The sequence below is a fragment of the Cygnus olor genome, assembly GCF_009769625.2.
Source record: "Cygnus olor isolate bCygOlo1 chromosome W unlocalized genomic scaffold, bCygOlo1.pri.v2 SUPER_W7, whole genome shotgun sequence".
Taxonomy (NCBI): Eukaryota; Metazoa; Chordata; class Aves; order Anseriformes; family Anatidae; genus Cygnus; species Cygnus olor.
The window spans coordinates 271,132-293,110 of NW_024429078.1; the positions used below are offsets into that span (position 1 = coordinate 271,132).

The following is a 21,979-nucleotide window of genomic DNA, read 5'->3' on the forward strand; positions in this document are numbered from 1 at the left end:
GAAAAGCTTGCTGCTTCAACTTCCAGCAGGAAGCCATTTAGACACAGAAATGAAGATTCTGACCAGGACTAGAGGGGCCCTGCCTCCAGCCAGGGGGAGGAAAGGGACAATCGAGTTTATTGGACTGTGTGGATTCGATGGCCTGGCACGTCAGACGCACAGAAGTACAAGGCTTTAGTAGACACCGGTGCACAGTGTACTGTAATGCCATCAAGCTATAAAGGGCCAGAACCCATCTGTATTTATGGGGTGACGGGGGGGATCCCAGCAGTTAACTGTATTGGAGGCTGAAGTGAGTCTAACTGGGAATGAGTGGCAAAAGCACCATATTGTGACTGGCCCGGATGCTCCGTGCATCCTTGGCATAGACTTGGCATGTCAGGAGAGGATATTTCAAGGACCCAAAAGGGTTCCGCTGGGCTTTTGGCATAGCTGCCTTAGAGACAGAGGACATTAAACAGTTGTCTACCTTGCCCGGTCTCTCGGAGGACCCTTCTGTTGTGGGGTTGCTGAGGGTCGAAGAACAGCAGGTGACAATCGCTACCACAACTGTGCACCGGCGGCAATATCGCACCAACCGAGACTCCCTGATTCCCATCCATAAGCTAATTCGTCAACTGGAGAGCCAAGGAGTGATCAGCAAGACTCATTCACCTTTTAATAGTCCCATATGGCCAGTGCGAAAGTCTAATGGTGAGTGGAGACTAACAGTGGACTACCGTGGCCTGAACGAAGTCACGCCACCACTGAGTGCTGCAGTGCCGGACATGCTAGAACTCCAGTACGAACTGGAATCAAAGGCAGCCAAGTGGTATGCCACAATTAGAATCGCTAATGCATTTATCTCCATCCCTCTAGCAGCAGAGTGCAGGCCACAGTTTGCTTCCACATGGAGGGGTGTCCAATACACCTGGAATCGGTTGTCCCAGGGGTGGAAACACAGCCCTACCATTTGCCATGGACTGATCCAGTCTGCGCTGGAGCAGGGGGAAGCTCCTGAACAGCTGCAGTACATCGATGACATCATTGTGTGGGGTGACACTGCAGAGGAAGTTTTCGAGAAAGGGAAGAAAATAGTCCAAATCCTTCTGAAGGCCGGTTTTGCCATAAAACAAAATAAAGTCAAAGGACCTGCACGAGAGATCCAGTTTTTAGGAATAAAATGGCAAGATGGACGTCGTCAAATCCCAATGGATGTGATCAACAAAATAACAGCTATGTCTCCACCAACTAGCAAAAAAGAAACACAAACTTTCCTAGGTGTCGTGGGGTTTTGGAGAATGCACATTCCAAATTACAGTCTGATTGTAAACCCGCTCTACCAAGTAACCCGTAAGAAGAATGATTTCGAATGGGGCCCTGAGCAATGACAAGCCTTTGAACAAATTAGGCAGGAAATAGTTCATGCAGTAGCCCTTGGGCCAGTCCGAACAGGACCAGATGTAAAGAATGTGCTCTACGCCGCAGCCGGGGAGAATGGCCCCACCTGGAGCCTCTGGCAGAAAGAGCCTGGGGAAACTCGAGGTCGACCCCTGGGGTTTTGGAGTCGGGGATACGGAGGATCTGAGGCCCGCTACACTCCAACCGAAAAGGAGATATTGGCAGCACATGAAGGAGTTCGATCTGCTTCGGAAGTGGTCGGTACTGAAGCGCAGCTCCTCCTGGCACCCCGACTGCCGGTACTAGGCTGGATGTTCAAAGGAAGGGTCCCCTCTACACATCGTGCAACTGATGCTACATGGAGCAAGTGGGTTGCACTGATTACTCAGCGGGCTCGAATAGGAAACCCCCGTCGCCCAGGAATCTTGGAAGTGATTATGGACTGGCCAGAAGGCAAATACTTTGGGATATCACCAGAGGAGGAGGTGGTCCGTGCTGAAGAAGCCCCACTGTACACCAAGCTACCAGAACATGAGTAGAAATATGCCCTGTTCACTGATGGGTCCTGTCGTATTGTGGGAAAGCATCGGAGATGGAAAGCTGCTGTATGGAGTCCTACACGACGAGTTGCAGAAGCTGCTGAGGGAGAAGGTGAATCGAGTCAGTTTGCAGAAGTGAAAGCCATCCAGCTGGCTTTAGATATTGCTGAACGAGAAAAGTGGCCAGTTCTCTATCTCTATACTGATTCATGGATGGTAGTAAATGCCCTGTGGGGGTGGTTACAGCAATGGAAGCAGAACAACCGGCAGCGCAGGGGCAAACCCATCTGGGCTGCTGCATTGTGGCAAGATATTGCTGCCCGGGTAGAGAACCTGGTTGTAAAGGTAAGCCATGTAGATGCTCAGGTGCCCAAGAATCGGGCTACTGAAGAACATCAAAACAACCAGCAGGTGGATCAGGCTGCTAAGATTGAAGTGGCTCAGGTGGACCTGGACTGGCAACATAAAGGTGAATTATTTATAGCCCGATGGGCCCATGACACCTCAGGCCATCAAGGTAGAGATGCAACATACAGATGGGCTCGTGACAGAGGGGTGGACCTGACCATGGACACTATAGCACAGGTTATTCATGATTGTGAAACATGTGCTGCAGTCAAGCAAGCCAAACGGTCAAAGCCTCTTTGGTATGGAGGACGATGGCTGAAATATAAATATGGAGAGGCCTGGCAGATTGATTACATCACACTCCCCCAAACCCGCAACGGCAAGCGCCACGTACTTACAATGGTGGAAGCAACCACCGGATGGCTGGAAACATATCCTGTGCCCCATGCCACCGCCCGGAACACTATCCTGGGCCTTGAAAAGCAAGTCCTATGGCGACATGGCACCCCAGAAAGAATTGAGTCAGACAATGGGACTCATTTCCGAAACAACCTTATAGACACTTGGGCCAAAGAACATGGTATTGAGTGGGTGTATCACATCCCCTATCATGCACCAGCCTCCGGGAAAGTTGAACGATACAATGGACTGTTAAAGACTACACTGAAAGCAATGGGTGCTGGGACATTCAAAAATTGGGATACACATTTGGCAAAGGCCACCTGGTTAGTCAATACTAGGGGATCTGCCAACCGAGCTGGACCTGCCCAATCAAACCTGTTACGCACTGTAGAAGGGGATAAAGTTCCTGTAGTGCACGTAAGAAACATGCTGGGTAAAACAGTCTGGGCTACTCCCGCCTCAGGAAAAGGCAAACCCATTCGTGGGATTGCTTTTGCTCAGGGACCTGGATGCACTTGGTGGGTAATGCAAAAGAATGGGGAGGTCCGGTGTGTACCTCCAGGGGATTTAATACTGGGTGAGAATAGCCCATGAGTTGAATTGTAGTACGTTAATTATTATATAATACTGTATGTCATCACTACCACGATTGCTATATACCATAGATGAAAATGGTGATTAATTAGAAGGTATTGGAAAGAGTGTAACCTGAGCATGACATAAATGGTATGGAATAAGGGGTGGATATCTGTCCCGGTTTCAGTTAGGACAGAGTTAATTTTCCTCCTAGTAGCTGGTAGGGTGCTATGTTTTGGATTAGGATGAGAAGAGCGCTGATAACATGCTGATGTTTTAATTGCTGCAGAGCAGTGCTTACACTAAGCCAAGGACTTTTCAGCTTCTCGCTCTGTCCTGCCAGCGGGCAGGCTAGGGGTGCAGCAGGAGCTGGGAGGGGACAGACCCAGGACAGCTGACCCAAACTGGCCAAAGGGGTATTCCATACCATCTGACGTCATGCTAAACAATATATAGGGATGGCTAGCCGGGGTGGGGGGCCGGCTGCTCGGGGATAGGCTGGGTATCGGTCAACGGGTGGTGAGCAATTGCAATTGTGCATCACTTGTTTGTACACATTATTATTAGTAGCACTGTTATCATTATTATTGTTATTATTATTTTCCTGTCTTAATAAACTGTCTTTATCTCAACTCACAGGCTTCACTTTCCCGTTTCTCTCCCCCATCCCAGAGAGGGAGGGGGGAGGGTGAGCAAATGGCTGTGTGGTGTTTAGCTGCCGACCGGGTTAAACCACAACATTAAGTGCTCTTGTAAGTGAAGGATTAATAGTGCCTGCCTAATAAATATCTCTCGGATGCTGGCACGCCGCTTATGGGCAAACTGTCAGTGACGCCTGGCCTCAAAATGCTCCATCTGTTGAAGGAGCCAAGCAACACACAATGACACTCCTGTCTGAGCCCTCCTCCCCGCTCCTGACCAGGACCCACAGATCATTTTCTCAGTCCTCCAATCTCTGTCTGTAATGCAGCCTTCTGACCTCCCCCATTCCTATCCCTCTAATGGTTTGACTCCAGCTGCCTCATATCCCTCCTAAAATATGCTGTCCACATCCTGTCTAAGACTTCCCATTTTTTTCCTGTCTCCGCCATCAGATACATTTTCCAAGGAACATGAGCACAGCACTGCTCTCATGCACCAAGGACAGAAGATATTTACAGGATCAGTATGAAATGGTCAAAAAGCACATTATTCTCGATTGCCGTCCTGGTAGAAATGGAATCAGTGTGAGCTTGGGGTGAAATCTGGGGCCTGAACATCATGGTATATTATTACAGATTACAGTGACCCAGCTTAAGAAGACAATCATGTCAATAGAAAAGCGATGCCCTTATACTGGATTCTTCCAGTTTGTGTGCCCTTTCCAAGCTCTGGAAAAGTAAATAAGTGTTGTTACATCCATTTCACAGATCCCTACCTGTGAAACTTAGGTGCAGAAAGGTCAATTTATTTTCTCCAGATTTATAAAAGAAACTTGTGGCACAGCAGAGACATTAATTCAGGTCTTTTTGCATTGTGATCGCTGGTCTTCATTTCCTCTCTCTGTGATTGCTAGTTTCTAAATTTTCATTAATTCCCAGGAGGTACGATTTTTGTGAGAAAAAAGCTCAGTGTTTTTACTGGCTGCATGAGGTGCATGGCTTAATCAGATGACTTTAAAAAGCAAACCCCTAGTGCCTTCCTGTGACTTATTACCTTCCCTATGGTCTTACTGCTCCTTTGAGTATTTGTCTCAGAAAAAAAAAAGAAAAAAAAAAAAAGAAAAACAACACTAATTTGCTCTTCTCTCAGGTATCTCCAGTCTTTGCCCCATGCTGCCCCTTCTGCTTTGACCACATCTCTGAAAACTTTTTATTGTCCCTTAACTGTCCACCCATACAAACAGTGAACTCACTTCTGCATTACCCCCAAGTAAGAAAATTTTCTTTCTTATAAACACAGCAAGAAATAAAGCCCAAATCTGAACAAAAACAATGTCTGTTTCCTACTGTGATGTTCCAAATACTTTCCCAAGGCTGGTAACAACTGGCTCCATGTAAGTGAGGGTCATTTGCGGACACTTGTCTATGCATAGTGGATGGGCAGTGAGCAGAGCCAGGGCTGCCTGTCACTAAGATGAATAGACAGATGGCAGAGACAAAAATGGATACATTTGTGATTTGGATTTACCTGCAAGTTTGAGCAATGCATTAGTAAGAATCGCTGGATCCTTCCCTGGTGCTCGTTCCAGTGTCACAGATCTTTCATGGAACTGGATCTATTGGAAGTTTAACAAACATCACTCTTCTCATATGATTTGACTTAGTTTCCCCTGGTTAAACTGATCACATCACAAGAATATTTTCTTCCCTCTTCTTCCCTGTTTGCAGCCCTGAGCTGACTTTAGTACTAGAACACTAACCACCTGAAGAGGTGGTGAATGTTGATGCAGGTTCTCAAAACACAAGAGTGATGTTAAATAGAGACTGTGAGTATAAACAAGTTCTAAACATCTCCAGCAAGTGCAAAGACCAGAACAGAATTAGATTTCACTTATCAACAACCCTGAAACAGGGAACTGGCTTTCAATGCATATTCCTCATTAACTGGAGACTAAAACTTGACTTGAACCAGAAAAATATATATATATTTATATAAAAGTCGGAGCGATGCTTTAAATAGCAAATTATAAGCAGATAGCTGCACAGTCTTCTAAGAATAAACAAGGAGAACGATTAAAAAAAAAAGAGAGAAACACATTTTTCTTGTGACTGTATTTCACATATGACCTCTTCAGAATGTGATTAAGAAACAAAAACAAACCAGCAAACAAAAAACCTCCTTCCTGCTGGTATATGTAATATACTTTTACTCATAAATAAAGAGTGACATGGATTAGAGCAACGCTAGCCCATTTCAAAATACAGTTCTGTGTGCATGTGTGTTTGGTTTTGAACCCCCAGGGGTCACTTTCAACAATGTGATATCAGGAAGAGGGTCCCTTTCCAGAATGAGAGGTAAATGATGTTGTTTTGGTTCTGATGTGTTCATGGTGCTATGGCAGCATAGAAATTGAGTCTGGCAAGAACCTAAAGGTTCTGTGATATCTTATATTTTATAATGCAGGGTAAAGAATGGAAAATAAAACATACTGTCTATACCTCACTGCCTGCATATCTACCCCAATGACTTGTTTTACTGGACAGGTACTTACAGTCTCTCTGTCATGACCGGAAGAGGAACCAGGAACACCAGCCTACCCAGATAATAATTAACCTCTTACTATTTCAGGGCTCATTTCTGGAGTCCATGGGAGGTGGTAGAAAAGGAAGAACACGTTTGTTGTGCCTGGTGGATGATCTGGGCTTAATTTCTTACTCTTAGGTAAAAACAAGGTGTAAACAGATGAGTGGATTTAGTCCATTGACTTCCTCCACATGGAGTGAGAAGTCCAGTTCCTTTCTTCTAGCACATTCCCTTTGGCTGTGAGCTCCTTCTCCCAGGAATTCCCTTTACCTGTGTCATACTCTGTTTAACCCAATGGGCAGATACTGATGGAAGCCCAGCGTGGCATGGAACAGGGACACCAGCTCCATTATTAACCATTTTCTTCCTAAATCGTCAAAGGTTGCATTTCCTTCCCTTCACCCTTCCTCTCTAGTGAGTGGCTCCTCTCAGTGATTTTCACTACAGTTCTTCCTACATTACTAGGCTGCCTAAGGCATCGCAACAGCTCCTCTGAGGCAGGATGAGACCCGCGGCTGCGCACAGTTGTGACAACCAGAGGAACAACAGGCCTAGGCCATCACCTCAGAGGTTGCTAAGGGAAGGAAGGTGCCACCAGCAAGGACGGCCTCATGTGAAGCCTGGTGGCACCCAGCCCCATGTGTGTCTTCCCACCTCCTGGTGGGAAAACATTTTTATACAGAGCATAAACCACTTCCTGGGGAGAGCATTATTGTCTCGTTGGACAGAGGCCAGTACTGGAGGAGGCTGCAGTTTATCAGCTCTGTCCTCACCACTCCACTCAAAGTGTCTGTGCTGTCAGGGGGATTGAAGGAGTTGGGAAAGCCCCTAAAACCATATAACGTGACATTAAAAAGAAACTGTGAAGCTCTTGCAACCAAGGGCACCTTTCAGGGAGACATGCAGAGAAAACTCCTCTGTCACTTTGGTGGATGACTTTTATTGTGAAGCTGCACAAAACCATTACTGAAGAAAGGCACAAATTTGCTAGAGCTTGGAGAGGGGAGGAAAAGGGAAAGAACCAACACCAATAAAAATAAGACACATGCTGCTCTCTTTTCTCTTCAGAGGCTTTTGGAGACTCTCCTGAGGATTGGAGGCAGCTGCAGAAGTGAAGTGACCCGGAGTGAGCGGTGCAATGGACAGTGCTCCTGGGGTAGGACTACACATCCCACCCCAATAATTTCATCTGAATCTCTCTGAGGCATCTCTGTATTACAACTGTGGGAACAAAAACGTTGTTTTTGCACAGAGTTAGATTGTTTAAAGGGAAGGAATGTGGTATTGAGATATGCTTGCAGTGATAAGAAAGCTTAACAGACGACCTTGTAAAATGCAGACATACTCCTTAGAGCAACTAGGTGAAAATCACAGTGTCAAGTCAAGTCAGATAAGGGAAGAAACATTACAACCTCAAAAAGTTAAAAGGTCAAAAGAAATTTGAAAAATGACAGGCCGGCAACTGTGTCCCAGTTTCAGTTAGGACAGAGTTAATTTTCCTCCTAGTAGCTGGTAGGGTGCTATGTTTTGGATTAGGATGAGAAGAGCGCTGATAACATGCTGATGTTTTAATTGCTGCAGAGCAGTGCTTACACTAAGCCAAGGACTTTTCAGCTTCTCGCTCTGTCCTGCCAGCGGGCAGGCTAGGGGTGCAGCAGGAGCTGGGAGGGGACAGACCCAGGACAGCTGACCCAAACTGGCCAAAGGGGTATTCCATACCATCTGACGTCATGCTAAACAATATATAGGGATGGCTAGCCGGGGTGGGGGACCGGCTGCTCGGGGATAGGCTGGGCATCGGTCATCGGGTGGTGAGCTATTGCACTGTGCATCACTTGTTTCGTACACATTATTAGTAGTGCTATTATCGTTATTATTATTATTATTTCCCTGTCTTAATAAACTGTCTTTATCTCAACTCACAGGCTTCACTTTCCCGTTTCTCTCCCCCACCCCAGAGAGGGAGGGGGGAGGGTGAGCGAACGGCTGTGTGGTGTTTAGCTGCCGACCGGGTTAAACCACAACAAGAAGTTACTTCAGGGACCAGCCTCCCCTGCAGGATTACAGGTGTTGTCTCCACCGATGAAGTAGAAAAGGTAGGGTTTCACATCAAAGCTTATCTCTAGGAATGTGTGTGTACTAGATCATCTTCATGATGGCTGTGGGGTTGGCCTTCAGATCTCAATTCAAATTACAGTAGGAATGAAAAAAAAAGTCAGTTTTAGTGAGGGAAACCAACAATTTAGATCTTTTCTGTAATGTAGAACTTTGCTGCCAGAACTGTTTTTTCTTTTCTGCCTTCATAAAAAATGAATCTGGATGCAATAAGAACAAGGTGTTCTAATTAAATAGATTTGTTTACATCTCATAGTGTGAAAAACTAATTCAGTCTGATATACTGTAAGTTCTTGCACTATCTCTTTTCAGCTTCATGTAAAATTACCAGTTTTAAGTAGTATTTTATTTAAGAATATTTAAAAAGTGGCCTTGATTAAGGAAAAACTTTATTAAGTTCCAAAGTGCTTCTTTCTTAGCATAAAGATTTCATTTCAGGGTACAAGAAGATGGGAGGGGGAGAGCAGAAGCTGTTCTATCTATCAAAATATTTCCTCCCTGCTTTATTGCCTTGCAAAGGTCCCTACCTTTACTAGTCATGAGAATTCATGGCCTGTGGCTAGAACACATTTTTATGAAGTGAGGGTTAAAGTCAGGGCCAAAACAGATCTACTGTAATATGCTCACAAGTAGAATATCCTGACCCAGACCTGTGCATAGTATCAAATCCAAAACAGAAACAAGAACGGTGCTTTCTGGTTGTAATTGTGTTGCTATCAGTGTGAAGATTTCTGCGTGTTCTCCACACAGACTGAGCTGGAGCATTCTTAAAGGTGCCACAACAGGAATTATGTGGAGTATAAACGCTGCAGGTAATATGGGATCCAGCTGCAGAAACAAAGAAACAAGCTCAGGACAGATAATCTTTCGTAGGTATATAAAACAAGGCTGGATGAAGCTGCTGCAAGGAAGAATTATATCCAAATACATTTATTTCTCTGGTTGTTGAGGTATTACCCATGCCAAGATAGGATTTATTTATTTTTTTGCTGCCCCATAGAGAAGTTTCAGTTCAGGGACAGGGAGCTTAAATGACCTGACTCTGAGAAAAGCAGAAGCCAGGTGTCCAGCCCATCCCTGAACCAGAAAGGCAGCAATGTCTGCATATAGCACACAAATGAAGCAGCACCATTCGTGTACCACAGTTCCAGAATTCTGTAAGGGAAATTCCCCCTGTAGTAACCTAAGACTTGTAGGTACTTCTCCTGTGACCACCAAATGCTATTGCAGCAACCCAAGGGGAGCTCAGGACCCTCTGTAGCTAACTGCTGCACCTTCCTTTCCTTGCTGGCTCTGTGCTTGGCCACTGTAGCCAGATGTGTTCATCCTGGTACTGAACTTGACAGCTGGTGGCCAGAGGAAGACTCGGGCAATTCTTGGCCACAGGCAGAGGTTTGTCTCAGGAAGTGCATACCCCTGGTTGTCAGAGGTGCACAGTCCTTCTGAAGACCCATAGGAACACATCAATCAGAAGCAAGAAAATTGAGAACTGAGCCTGTAGTTGGCTAGGTATAAAGACAGACTAGTATTTAACGAAGATCTGCATCACATTCATCTTCTCTGTTGACTGAGTAATCAAAAACATTTTTAATATACAAAGTTCATTAATTTGTATCTAAGGGAAACAAAGATTTAAGACAGTTCTTTCTAAACTGATAACTCAAAAAAAAAGTTTAACTCTGCTAAATTCCAAAGTTCTTGTTGGGGGCGGGGGTGTAGTGGGTTTACGTGGCAAGGTTTTGGTAGCAGGGGGCCATAGGGGTGGCTTGTGTGAGAAGAACGCAGAAGCTGCCCCACGTTAGGTAAGGGCCCCACTGCTGACCAGAGCCGAGCCAATAAGTGATGTTGTTTGAGCCTCTGTGAGAGCATATTTAAGAAAGGGGGAAAAAAAAAAAAACGCTGCTTCACAGCAGCTGGGAGAGTGAGTGGAGTGAGAAACAGCCTTGCAGGTGCCAAGGTCATTGAAGAAGGAGGGGGAGAGGTGCTCCAGGCGCCAGAGCAGAAGTCCCCTGCGGCCTGTGGTGAGGACCACGGTGAAGCAGGCTGTCCCCATGCAGCCCATGGAGTACCACGGTGGAGCAGGGTTCCAAGCTGCAGCCTGTGGAGGAGGTGGACTTGCACTGACAGAGGCTGCAGCCTTTGGAGGACCCCTGCCGGAGCAGATTCCGGGTCAGACCTGTAGCCCGTGGAGAGGAGACCACGCAGGAGCAGGTGACCTGGCAGGAGCTGCTGCCCGTGGGACACCCAGGTAGGAGCAGTTTGCTCCTGATGGGTGGACCCCGTGGCACGGACCCAAATCTGGAGCAGTTCTTGAAGAGCTGCTGCCTGTGGGAAGCCCACACCAGATCAGTTCAGGAAGGACGGCATCCCGTGGGAGGGACCCCACAGTGCAGGGGACAAGAGTGACCGAGAAGGAGCAGCGGAGATGAAGCGCTATAGACTGTCCATAACCCCCATCCCCCTGTTCCCCTGCGCCGCTCGGGGGGAGGAAGTGGGAGAGGGTGGATGGGGGGGGAAGGCGTTTTTGGTTTCTTTCCTTTGTTTCTCACTTCTCTAGCTTGTTAGTAATAGGTAATAAATCTTACTGTCTCCCTACTCTGAGTCTGTTTTGCCCATCATGATAATTGTTGAGCGATCTCCCTGTCCTTATCTCAACCCCTGAGCCCTTTGCATCGTATTTTCTCCCCCTTCCCCTTTGAGGAGAGGGAGTGAGAGCGGCCATGGTGGAACTTGCCTGCCCACCCGAGTAAAACCACCACAGGGGGATGTAAGAAATTTGCTTTTACATGTTCTCACTCTGCTCCAGTTCTCTGGCAGCCAGAACTGCAAGAGATGTGGGGATGCTAAGTAACTTGGGCTTGTGCCTCCCTGGCAGCTGGAGCTGCAGGGAGGCTGGGAGCTGGGTGTGAGCTGGGTGTTCAGCCCCTGGCCCCCTGCCTGCTGCCAGGATCCTGCTTTTGTCAAATTCCTGTCTGTGCGCCCAAAGTGAGGATGACAAGAACCTTCTGGGGGAGGAGAAAGAGAGCAGCCAGTGAAAATCACTGCCACCTCTCCAAAACCAAAAAAAAGACAAAAAAAATAAGTGAAAAAAAAAGAAAAAATACACAAAACTGACACTGAAGTTGAAAATTTCCACAGAAATTTCGTTTGGATGAAGAGAGCATGTTCATCCAGAAAATCATTAAAATCATTCCAATAGGCAAGGGAAGAAAATGAATACACATATCCCATATTCTTTCCTTCTAGAAATGGGACCTGATTGTGAAAGATGCTAAGCATTTCAGTCCTCATGCAGAGCATTCCTGGACCCTGATGGTCTCAGTGAAACATGCCTGTCACCTTTCAGGATAATGATCAGCACTTTCCAAGAGACACTTAGCACCTCAGGATTTTGCCTTAAGTTTGGTGTAACTTAGAGATAAGGCACACAGAGGGTAAGAGCTCCAGGGAAGAGTAATTTTCACCTTTCGGGTGCTTATAGCATGATAAAAAAATTTCCTCTGTGCTTTTGAATTAATTCCTCAAAAGTTCCAATGCCTGCACACCCGTTTGTTTCCTTATTGTTTTCATTAAACAAGAAAGGCGAGCTTTATTACTGCGCAAATGAATGCATCACCAGAAGATAGATACTTTCCAGATTCTTATTAATCTCTAAGAGTTATGAGGCCGCCTAAGTTCCACAGAAATTAACATACTCTACAGATTTCTTTCAACAAGTCACTGAGTACTTGCTAACCTATCTGGAGAGAGAAGGGAAGCCAAAAAAGCACAACCAAAGCGGAATAAATCTGTATTTATTAGCAGGTTGTTATCAGTCAAAATGTGCACGTGCATGCATGTCTTTGTCTACAATTATAGGGCAAGGCTCTGTGTTAAGGTGCATCATTTGCAGCACCATTATAGTAATTTACCATAAACTGTGGTTGTATAGGTTGAACTGTGTGCCACAAAGTAGAGGTCATAATCATAATTAAAGGAGAGTTGGATTTGCAATTCAAAGACACTTGAGACTAATCTCCAAAACTGCGACTGTGCAAATTAATACAGTCGGACATTGAACTTATTCTTTTCCCTACTTTTTAGTGTAAAATTACCCGTGCCTCACTGTAGGCATGCTTAGTGCCTGTATTATAGCAGCATTTACTAACCGTAGCAGAGACCGAGGTCCCATAGCAGTAGCTATTACACAGCCTTATCATGAGACAGATCCTACCCCAAACATAACAGTCAAGAAAGAACCTAGGAACAGCTGATAGCTGAAATGACTTCATCCTCCAGGTCAGTAGCTGAATACCCAACTGAATACTCAAGCCAGAGCAGCCTACCTCTAACATCTTAAAATACAGAGTAAGAGAAAATGAGAGAGAGACAGAGAAGCACAAACAGCACATCAAGCCCCATCCTAAGCCAGGAATAACATGCAATTATGTCACAAGAGACTTATGGCACTGGCAATATCCTTAATATCATCTGCTCTTTTCCAGTGGCAAATTCCACATTACGTGGCTTTTATTTTCTTGTGGTATAGGGATTCAATTAACTAGATATGGATGTTGGGCAATGCTGGGAAGGTTTCTGTTCTTCTTTCCATTTGAAGTAGTTGCTTTGTTAATTTTTTTGATGTGAGTAGAACAAGGTTTCCTGAGACAAGAGTAGACTGGAGTATATATCCCTCATGGTCTGTCTGTGGGCTATGTTTCCCAGTTACTATGTTACCATTGATATTTCAGTTTCTGTAAGATCTCACCCACTTGTCCAACTCTTATGCATGCATCACATATCTTCTGCAAGTCAATATTGGTTATCTAGTGAATGTGAAACAGAAAATGAGAAAGCTAAAGAGTTATGATTGCCAAATATCACAAGAGATGTTCCTGGCACACCAGAAACACCTTGCTGAGTCAGGTTGGGTACACCTGGATTCTCAGTGACAGACTTAACAACATGATGGTTAACTTCAGTAACTGATTGTTGCCACATGAGCTTACTCAATAGCAAATGCAAGTAAATATGAATCAATGAACCGATCTTCTATAGAAGAGCTTCTTCTAGGCTCACTATACAGGTGCTACCCAAAGGTAGCACAGCAAAGGTAGCACAGCACAACACTTGTAGCACTAATGGAGATCATCACTAGGCCTCTAACAATCTGAACAAAGAGCTCATGGGCAACAAACAAAGAAAAATACACTGATCATGTAACAAAAAATGGCTAGTGGAATTTAAACTAATTGGCAATGTAAACAGAATTGAGTAAGCTTGAAGACTGCAATAAATAGAAGGAAATATGAAATGAAGGCTGACTGTCATGACCACGATAAAGCCTGTGATTGAATAGAATGATTAGTAGCTCAGGTGAGCAGTCATAGCCTATAAGGAAGGTCTGATGGAAGTAGGGGTGGGAAAAAAAAAAAAAAAAAGACCCTAACCAAAAACTATGCTAACATCATCAAAGAACAACATACAGGAGGACAGGAGAGCCTGGGTTCTCCTAAGATATCATGACAATCATACTTCACCTCCTCACAATTCTCAAATTACTTATTTGTAACAGATGCTGAGATATTTGAAACTGTCCTGTAGGTTTTTGTAATAAAGTCACACTAATAACAAAGGCACACACTGGGTGACTTGTGGCATAGTGAGCTATTTGTTGCTTGAAGTGTCATGGCAAGCTGAATTTGAATACCTGAATATTGGTTGTGCAGACTCCCTCACCCATCTCATATAAGTCCCAACCAGTCAGCACATGTTTTCCCGAGGTAAGTCCTCAACTGATGCACATGAAGTTAAGTCGTCTTGTACTTACCCCTGATCAGGACTGCATATAGACAGAGTTATCAAGGATGAGCCAATCTGTAACAACTTAGAAACAAGTAACTCAATAAAATATCTGAACCCTACAACTTCAGAGCTAAACTGATCTGTTTCAGCTGAAAATCTTCTTCCTTGGCAACTAATTTAAAATTCTTCCTGAAGAAATGAGACGCAATTGCTTGGCTTTCTTCTGTTTTGTGTTGGTGTTTTTTTTTTTTTTTTTTTTTCCTTTTTCCTTTGATTTTAGGTTGCTGAGGTTAGCATCTGCAGTGTCCCTTCTTTAACAAAAAATTCCGATGCACATGCATTGTGTTTCTCATTTATGCTTCCCCCACTACCCAATTAACGTCACACTAAATTATATACCTGCAACAGATTTAATTCCAGACCACTGAGCTGTCGCTTTTAAACCTCTGCATGTTTCTCTACAATATTTATGAGAAAGCTGTACTTACTTTAACAAATAATGAGAAATATCTATAGTTTTTTTAACAATCCTATTTGTTATAAGAAAGAATATATTCCTCTACAGAAATCTATGGGATGGTTCCAAATACATGAAGAAGGATTTTGATATCTATTCAGTTCTCAAGGTTTTAGAATAGTTTTTCAAATACCTATTATACTGCTATGGAATGAAAATGGATGGATCTATGTTCATAGTTAAACAGAGATCTGGGCTCATTTCCAAGCTCCACTGATCTCTTCTTATATGATCTTGAGCAAAACACTTGAGATGTGGTCCAGAGTGTTTATTTTAGTGTCCAAATGGGGCTTAGAATGAACTTAAAACCTTTAATTCTAGGAAGCTGTTTTCATGGGATTGTCTAAGCTCACAACCACGTAAATCTCACTGTGAGTTTCCATGATGTCTAGCAAAAGAACATACAGGACAAACATGAGTTGCCTGGACTGAGGCATTACAATGCAATCAGGCCCAATACATACATAGACTTTATCAAACCATTCCTAAACATAAAATTCCTCCAACCACACCATTATTCAAGGTAAAACTTGAAGTTTAGTTATGTGAGAAACACTCTGTAGCCAATAACATAGGCTCAGGCGAGGATCTCAGTGAAGTAGCATTTTTATTCATGATAGCAATGGCGGGCGTCCCACAAGCAGGAGCACACCTACTAGTTTCATAACACAGTTTATATACTTTTTTTTCTCCATGACCAGGACCCTCCCCTGTTTCCCCACTGAGTGGGTAATCCAGGTTCACAATCTATCCGATGCTTCACAGACAATACATGGCTTTCAGTTGCCGGCCTGCTATAAGTCAAATTTCTTTTGACTTTTATACTCTTTGAGGTGGTAATATTTCTGTGGTGGTTTTACTGTGCTAGGCAGCTGAACACCACAACCGCTCTCTCACTCCCCCTCCTTAGATGAGGAGGGGAAGAAGTAAAGAACAACTCACAGGTTGAGATAAGGATGATTTAATTAAAGGAAAAAAAAGAAATAATTATTAAGGAAAGATTATTATTAATTAAACAATTTAACTAAACAATTTAACTAAACAATTAACAATTTAACTAAAGGGGGGAAAAAAAAGGGAAAGGGGAAAAGGGAGGGGGAAAGGGAAAACTAAACAAAACAAGTAAAGGCTATGTGGAAGTGCAGAGGAAAGAAATTACTCTCTACTTCCCACAAATGAGCGATGCTTGACCACGTCCTTGAAGCAGGGCCTCAACGCACGTAGCCGGTGTTCGGGAGGAGGACAGACGTTTTCACCACGAGAGCCCACCCCTCCCTTCTTCCTCCTTTTTCCACCTTTTATTGCTGAGTGTGACATCATATGTTATGGAATATCCCTTTGGTTGGTTTAGGTCAGCTGCCCTGGTGATGTTTCTTTTCTCACATCTTTGCCCACCCCTAGGGGGGGTTAGAGAGAGTCCTGATGCTGTGCCAGCACTGCTCAGCAGCAGACACAACACTGGTGTGATATCATTGCTGTTTTAGCTACGAGTGCAGAGCACAGCACAAGCTGAATTTGAATACCTGAATATTGGTTGTGCAGACTCCCTCACCCATCTCATATAAGTCCCAACCAGTCAGCACATGTTTTCCCGAGGTAAGTCCTCAACTAAGGGCCCCACTGCTGACCAGAGCCGAGCCAATAAGTGATGTTGTTTGAGCCTCTGTGAGAGCATATTTAAGAAAGGGGAAACGAGCGAACGGCTGTTTGGTGTTTAGCTGCTGACCAGGTTAAACCACAACAAACTGAAACATTCATTGTCTGTGAAGCTTCGGATAGGTTGTGAACCTGGATTACCTAGTCAATGGGGAAACAGGGGAGGGTCTTGGTCATCAAGAAATAAAGTCTATAAACTGTACTTTGTGACTAGTAAGGGTGCTTCTGATTGTGGGACGCCTGCCATTGCAATCGTGAATAAAAATGCTGCTTCAATGAGATCCTCGCCTGAGCCTATGTTATTGGCTACAGAGTGTTTCTCACACAAATTATTCTGTGAGGTGTAGGGTAGACAGCAGGGAGAGAGGACAACTAGGATCTCATGGCAGCTCAGCTAGTAAACTGAAGCATGGATTCCTTTCTGGCCTCTGAAATTATAAGCAGAGCAGAGGAGGAACCAGCTCTTGCTGCAGAGGTGACTGGAGTAGTGTGGACAGAGCTGTGCTGGCAGGCCAGGCTGTTTCTCAGGAAGCCCAGTACTGCTGTGGGTGTCTTGCTGGCCACGCAGGAGCTTGCAGTCCTCTTAGATGTGTCTACACAGGACTGCTGCAACCACAGCAGGTAGTTCTTGTGACTTTGTACAGCACCTTGCACTGTGGGCAGACTCACATGGAAACACCCAATGTCAATAACACTGTGGTGCAGTGGCGTAGATGAGTAAGGGGGAGCTGAAGGATTTTTTTTTTTTAACCCACTGCATAAATAGAATCAAGGAAAATATAATGTAATATAAATAAAAACAAATGGCTGTCAACTCATCTTCAATGCTTTACAGCATGACATCTATTTTGTCTAATGGAATACAACTTTCATACACCAACTGGAAATTTAACCTTGGCCAAAAGTTATGATGTGCATTACAATACACTTTTATTATGTTTCACTGTATTGTTGTTGTTTTTTTAATCTATTGCTAAGCCCCTAACAGTATGTCTGTGGCAATGAAACCCACCTGTCAAAAGCACAGTAGGGACATTATTATGTAAATGTAGCTGGGTCTTCCTTTTGTGGAGTTGGGGGCGGGAATTTAATATACTGTCCTAATATTCCAGCCGGAGGGAAAAAAAAAGTTTATGGAAAATCTTTTTTTTTTTTTTAAGGGAAAAAGAGGTCTGGCTGAATTTGGATTTTAAAAAGTCAGATTTCTCTCCTCACCCTTTACAGTAAGATCTTTTAGAGCTAATGATACAGTTTCTAATAAAAAATAAAATACTTGAGAGACTTTTTAAAGTGCACCAGGAGACAGATAGGTTATTAATATCAGCACTGCTATCTTTTCTATATTACACTCATATTTCAGTAACCTACATTTTGGGGTTATTATTTTTTTTAACAGGTGCCATTTTGGATTATTTCTTTATTAGAGTTTGTTATAAAATATGCAGAAAGGTATGTAGATTTCAGGGGGAGGCATGGGTGAAGAGGAGATTATTTATTACAGTTCTTAAACATCAGCTAAAATCTATCTAAATTGTCTTTCCTTAGATGCATTCTGCCATTATTTGTAAAATGAAGCCATTTGTCCCCATGCTGGGAAGTGGCTAAAACTGAAATAGCCACTGTGTGAAATGAAGTGTCTACAAACCCTCCCCTGGGCAAGCTCCCAACCCGAGGAACTGGCACCAGGAGATTTGTCTCAATGTGATGCATGAAATGAAGTTTGTGTAGCTCTCTAAATCCAGATTACCAGCTGATTTCCTCCTCTGAATTCCAAGGCACCATCTGTCAAAATCACAAAGATCTCCACTACCAGGCTCTTTGAGATGGGAAAGTGTCATCTCCACTTCTGCATACAGGATGCTGAGGAGCAAACAGCTGAGGCTGTGTTTGCACAAAAAATGAAGGTATATTCAGAGCGTAAGGAAAGGCACACACTTGCTGGCCATATTTCCTTACCACAGGTAAGGAAACAAGGAGCATATGACAATGGGGACTTTAGCGTGGACAAGAAATATTTATGGCTCCCCCCCCCCCCCCCCCCCGGCTGGATCACCCTTCCTGAATCTTTGCTCATGTTTCAGTGCAGTTTGGTGAAATCTCCTCCTGTTTGGGAATCCTTATAAATTCCTCTGCAAGGAATTTATAATTTTACTAGTCACTGGGAGTCCATGTGATTTAGTCAGTACTTTGTTTCATTTTGGATTTGTTCTGGCGCTTTGACTCTGGATGTGTTCTTGACATTGAATAATGGAAAACGCTTAATGGAACATGATTTACACTGGGAAATTTGTTGTAATAAGTGATACTATTTGTAGTAGTGATTGCTGTTTTGTGTTGCTTGAGTGAAAGGTATAAGGGGCCTCTTTGTGTGATTGCGTGACTGTGCTGTGTGAGTGAGACGCAGTATCGTTGCGAAGCGAGTGTGGAGTCCTGATCCGCGGTTCCGCTATTCCATGAGGAATACAGCTGGAGACGGACAAAGTGTAAGAGATTGAGAAAGGACATCATAATGGGAAGAATTTGGAGTACTATTGATAAAAAGACCCCTCTGGGTTGTATCTTGGCCCATTGGAAGGACATTGGTGGGCTACCTGGAGGAAATGTCAATTGTAAGACCTTAATTAAGTATTGTAACCAATGGTGGACTTAACAAAGAGGAGAAAAAAAAAAAAACAGGAACCAGACTGGGGAGACGTTGATCTAATGTTGGGGGAGATGATGGAAAAAGAAAAGCAGCTAATTCTTAAAACAGCTTGAGTTCATGTGCGAGCTCAGATTGCCAATGGGACCACTCAGGGAACTGTAGACAATTGCATTCCCCTGACCAACTCCCACTGAGACTCTAATCACCCCGGAAATTATGAACAGTTATGTAAATACCAAAATCTGATTAAATTGAAATTGAGTACCGGTTCCGAAAGCTATAAATCATTCAAACATGTATAGTATCCAACAAGATCTAAAAGAAACCCCTACGGAATTTTTGGACCAACTTTGAAATGAAATGAAAAAAAAAATGCATCAAATTGGGCCTGGCTTCAGAAGACAAATTGAGGCAATGGGCTAGCTTCTTTCTAGGGCAATCGGCCCCTGATAAAAATTGAAATTACAGAAATTGGAGAGACAAGACTTGGGAGACCCAGAAAGGTTATTGAATGCAGCGTGGAAAGTATTTAGGAATAGGGAAGACACAAAGGACAGAAGTTATCTAAGGTGATAGCCATGGCAAACAGTGGCTGCACTAGAACAGAAAGAGAGAAGGAGGGGGGGCAATGGGGGAATTAAAAAAGATAAAGAAAGGACTTTAGGAGGGTTTAGGGTTTAGAGGACAGAACCAGTGTGCATACTGCAAGAAGGAAGGACACTGGAAAAAAAAAAAAAGAGGATTGCCTTGGGTTGCAGGATAAACTTGCAACAGTCAGAGCAGGAATGATGGGGACCTGGGGCATCTACCCTAGCAGGTCCACTGGTTGAAATAAAGCTAGGGAACTAAGAGAGAGGCTTGGATTTTTTGTTGTTGGTGGTTACGGGAGCTTCTTTCTCTGTGTTAATTCAAAAAATTGATCATGGAAAAGTGCTGAGTCTGTAAATGTAATAGGAGCAACTGGACAACAGGAAAAGGCATTCTTTTTGCAATGCTTGAAATTTAAATTGGGAAAAATGATTGGAATACATCAATTTTTATACTTACCCAATTCGCCAAGGCCCTTATTAGGAAGGGACTTGCTGGGGAAAAAAAATGGATGCAAAAATTTCTTTTGAACAAGGGAAAATGGAAATAAAAGTAACATATTAAACTCTTAAGTTTATCCCTGGTGAGTCCAGAGAAAGCTCCAGACAGGACTCCCTGAATGGATGTAATTATGAAACAAGTGTCCGGGAGTTTGGGCTACAGGAATACCTGGGAGAGCAAAGAATGTAGTACCTGAAAAAAAGAAAAAATTGTTTTAAAGGAAAATGCTCCCAAGGTATGCCAAAAGCAATACCCACTAAAGGTGGAAGACAGAAGAGGAATGGAAGGAATAATTAATAACTTTCTTAAATATGGACTATTAGTAGAATGTGAGTCAGAATATAACACTCCATATAGTCCCAGTTAGAAAGGCAGATGGAACCTATCATACAGTCCAGGACTTAAGGGCCATCAATAGGATCATAAAAGATTTATACCCTGTAATAGCCAACCCCTATAACCTTTTGACAAAATTAGAAAACAGTCAAGTTTAGTTCATGGTAGTAGATTTAAAGGATGCCTTTTTCTGCCTGCCCATGGTGACTGAAAGCCAGAAACTCTTTGCCTTTGAATGGGAAAATCCCAATACAGGAAGAAAAACTCAGCTTACTTGGACTGTGTTAGCCTGTGATCTTGAAGTTTGGAAAACCCCTTCGGGAAAAGGGGACACTGCTGCAATACGTAGATGACCTGTTGATAGCTACCGAAGAAGAAAAGGAATGCATAGAATGGACTATTAGTTTACTAATACCATGAACCCAGCCTCTTTCCTTAGTAACAGAGTTTCCAGATTACCCATTCATGATTGCATCAAGACCATGGACACGGTATACTCCAGCTGACCAGACCTAAAGGATACACCCCTAGAAGATGCGGAGGATTAGTATATAGATGGCAGCAGCTTCATCCACCAGGGAACTCGCCTCACAGGGTATACACAGGGTATGCGGTAACAAACATCAGCCCAAAAGGCTGAAATCATTGCCTTGATAAGAGCTCTTGAGCTGGCAAAAGGGAAAAGAATTAACATTTGGACAGATTCGAAATATGCCTTTGGTGTGGTGCGTGCACACAGGGCAATTCGGAAGGAGAGAGGACTCTTACCATCCTCAATTAAACATGCAGAAGAGATACTGAAGTTACTCCAAGCAGTATATCTGCCTATTAAAGTTGTCATTGTGCACTGTAAAGGACATCAAACAGGGGATGCTGATATTGAAAGCGGAAATAGATTGGCTGACGCAGAAGCGAAAGGGGCGGGTATCTGAGAGTCAAATTCTGGCACTAGTACCAGGAATAGAAAACCAGGCATTAACAAAAGCCTTAGAAAATTAAGTAGAATATTCTAAGATCGATAAGCAATTAATTGAAGATGTAAACAGAAAGTGTTACCTACAGGTTTAGCACAAATAAATGATGGGAGAATTGTGGTACCATATTATATTAGATGGTAATTGGAGAACATATTAAAACATGCTGGGGAGCTGAAATATTATATCAGGTTTTAAGTAGGAAATGGATAGGACCTAATTTGTATACCATTGTCAGACAGGTATTGGAACAATGTGTCATATGTTTTAAAAATAACCCACAGACAGGAATCAAACCCCAAATGGGAACAATAGAGAAGGTAAATGTTCTTGGGAAACAGTGGCAAATTGATTTTTTTCAAACTCTCAAGAAAAGGGAGGTTTAGATGCCTAT

At 43.5% G+C, this 21,979-nt stretch overlaps 1 long non-coding RNA gene across 1 annotated transcript in view; it reads left to right on the forward strand.

Moving 5' to 3' along the window:
* The window catches only part of LOC121063010, a 257,279-nt gene extending 235,578 nt beyond the window's left edge, over positions 1 to 21,701 (forward strand). Inside the window, exon 3 of the long non-coding RNA XR_005815785.1 lies at positions 21,584 to 21,701. This is a non-coding gene — a long non-coding RNA (uncharacterized LOC121063010). The remainder of the gene's footprint in view (positions 1 to 21,583) is intronic.
* Positions 21,702 to 21,979: the final 278 nt, after the last annotated feature.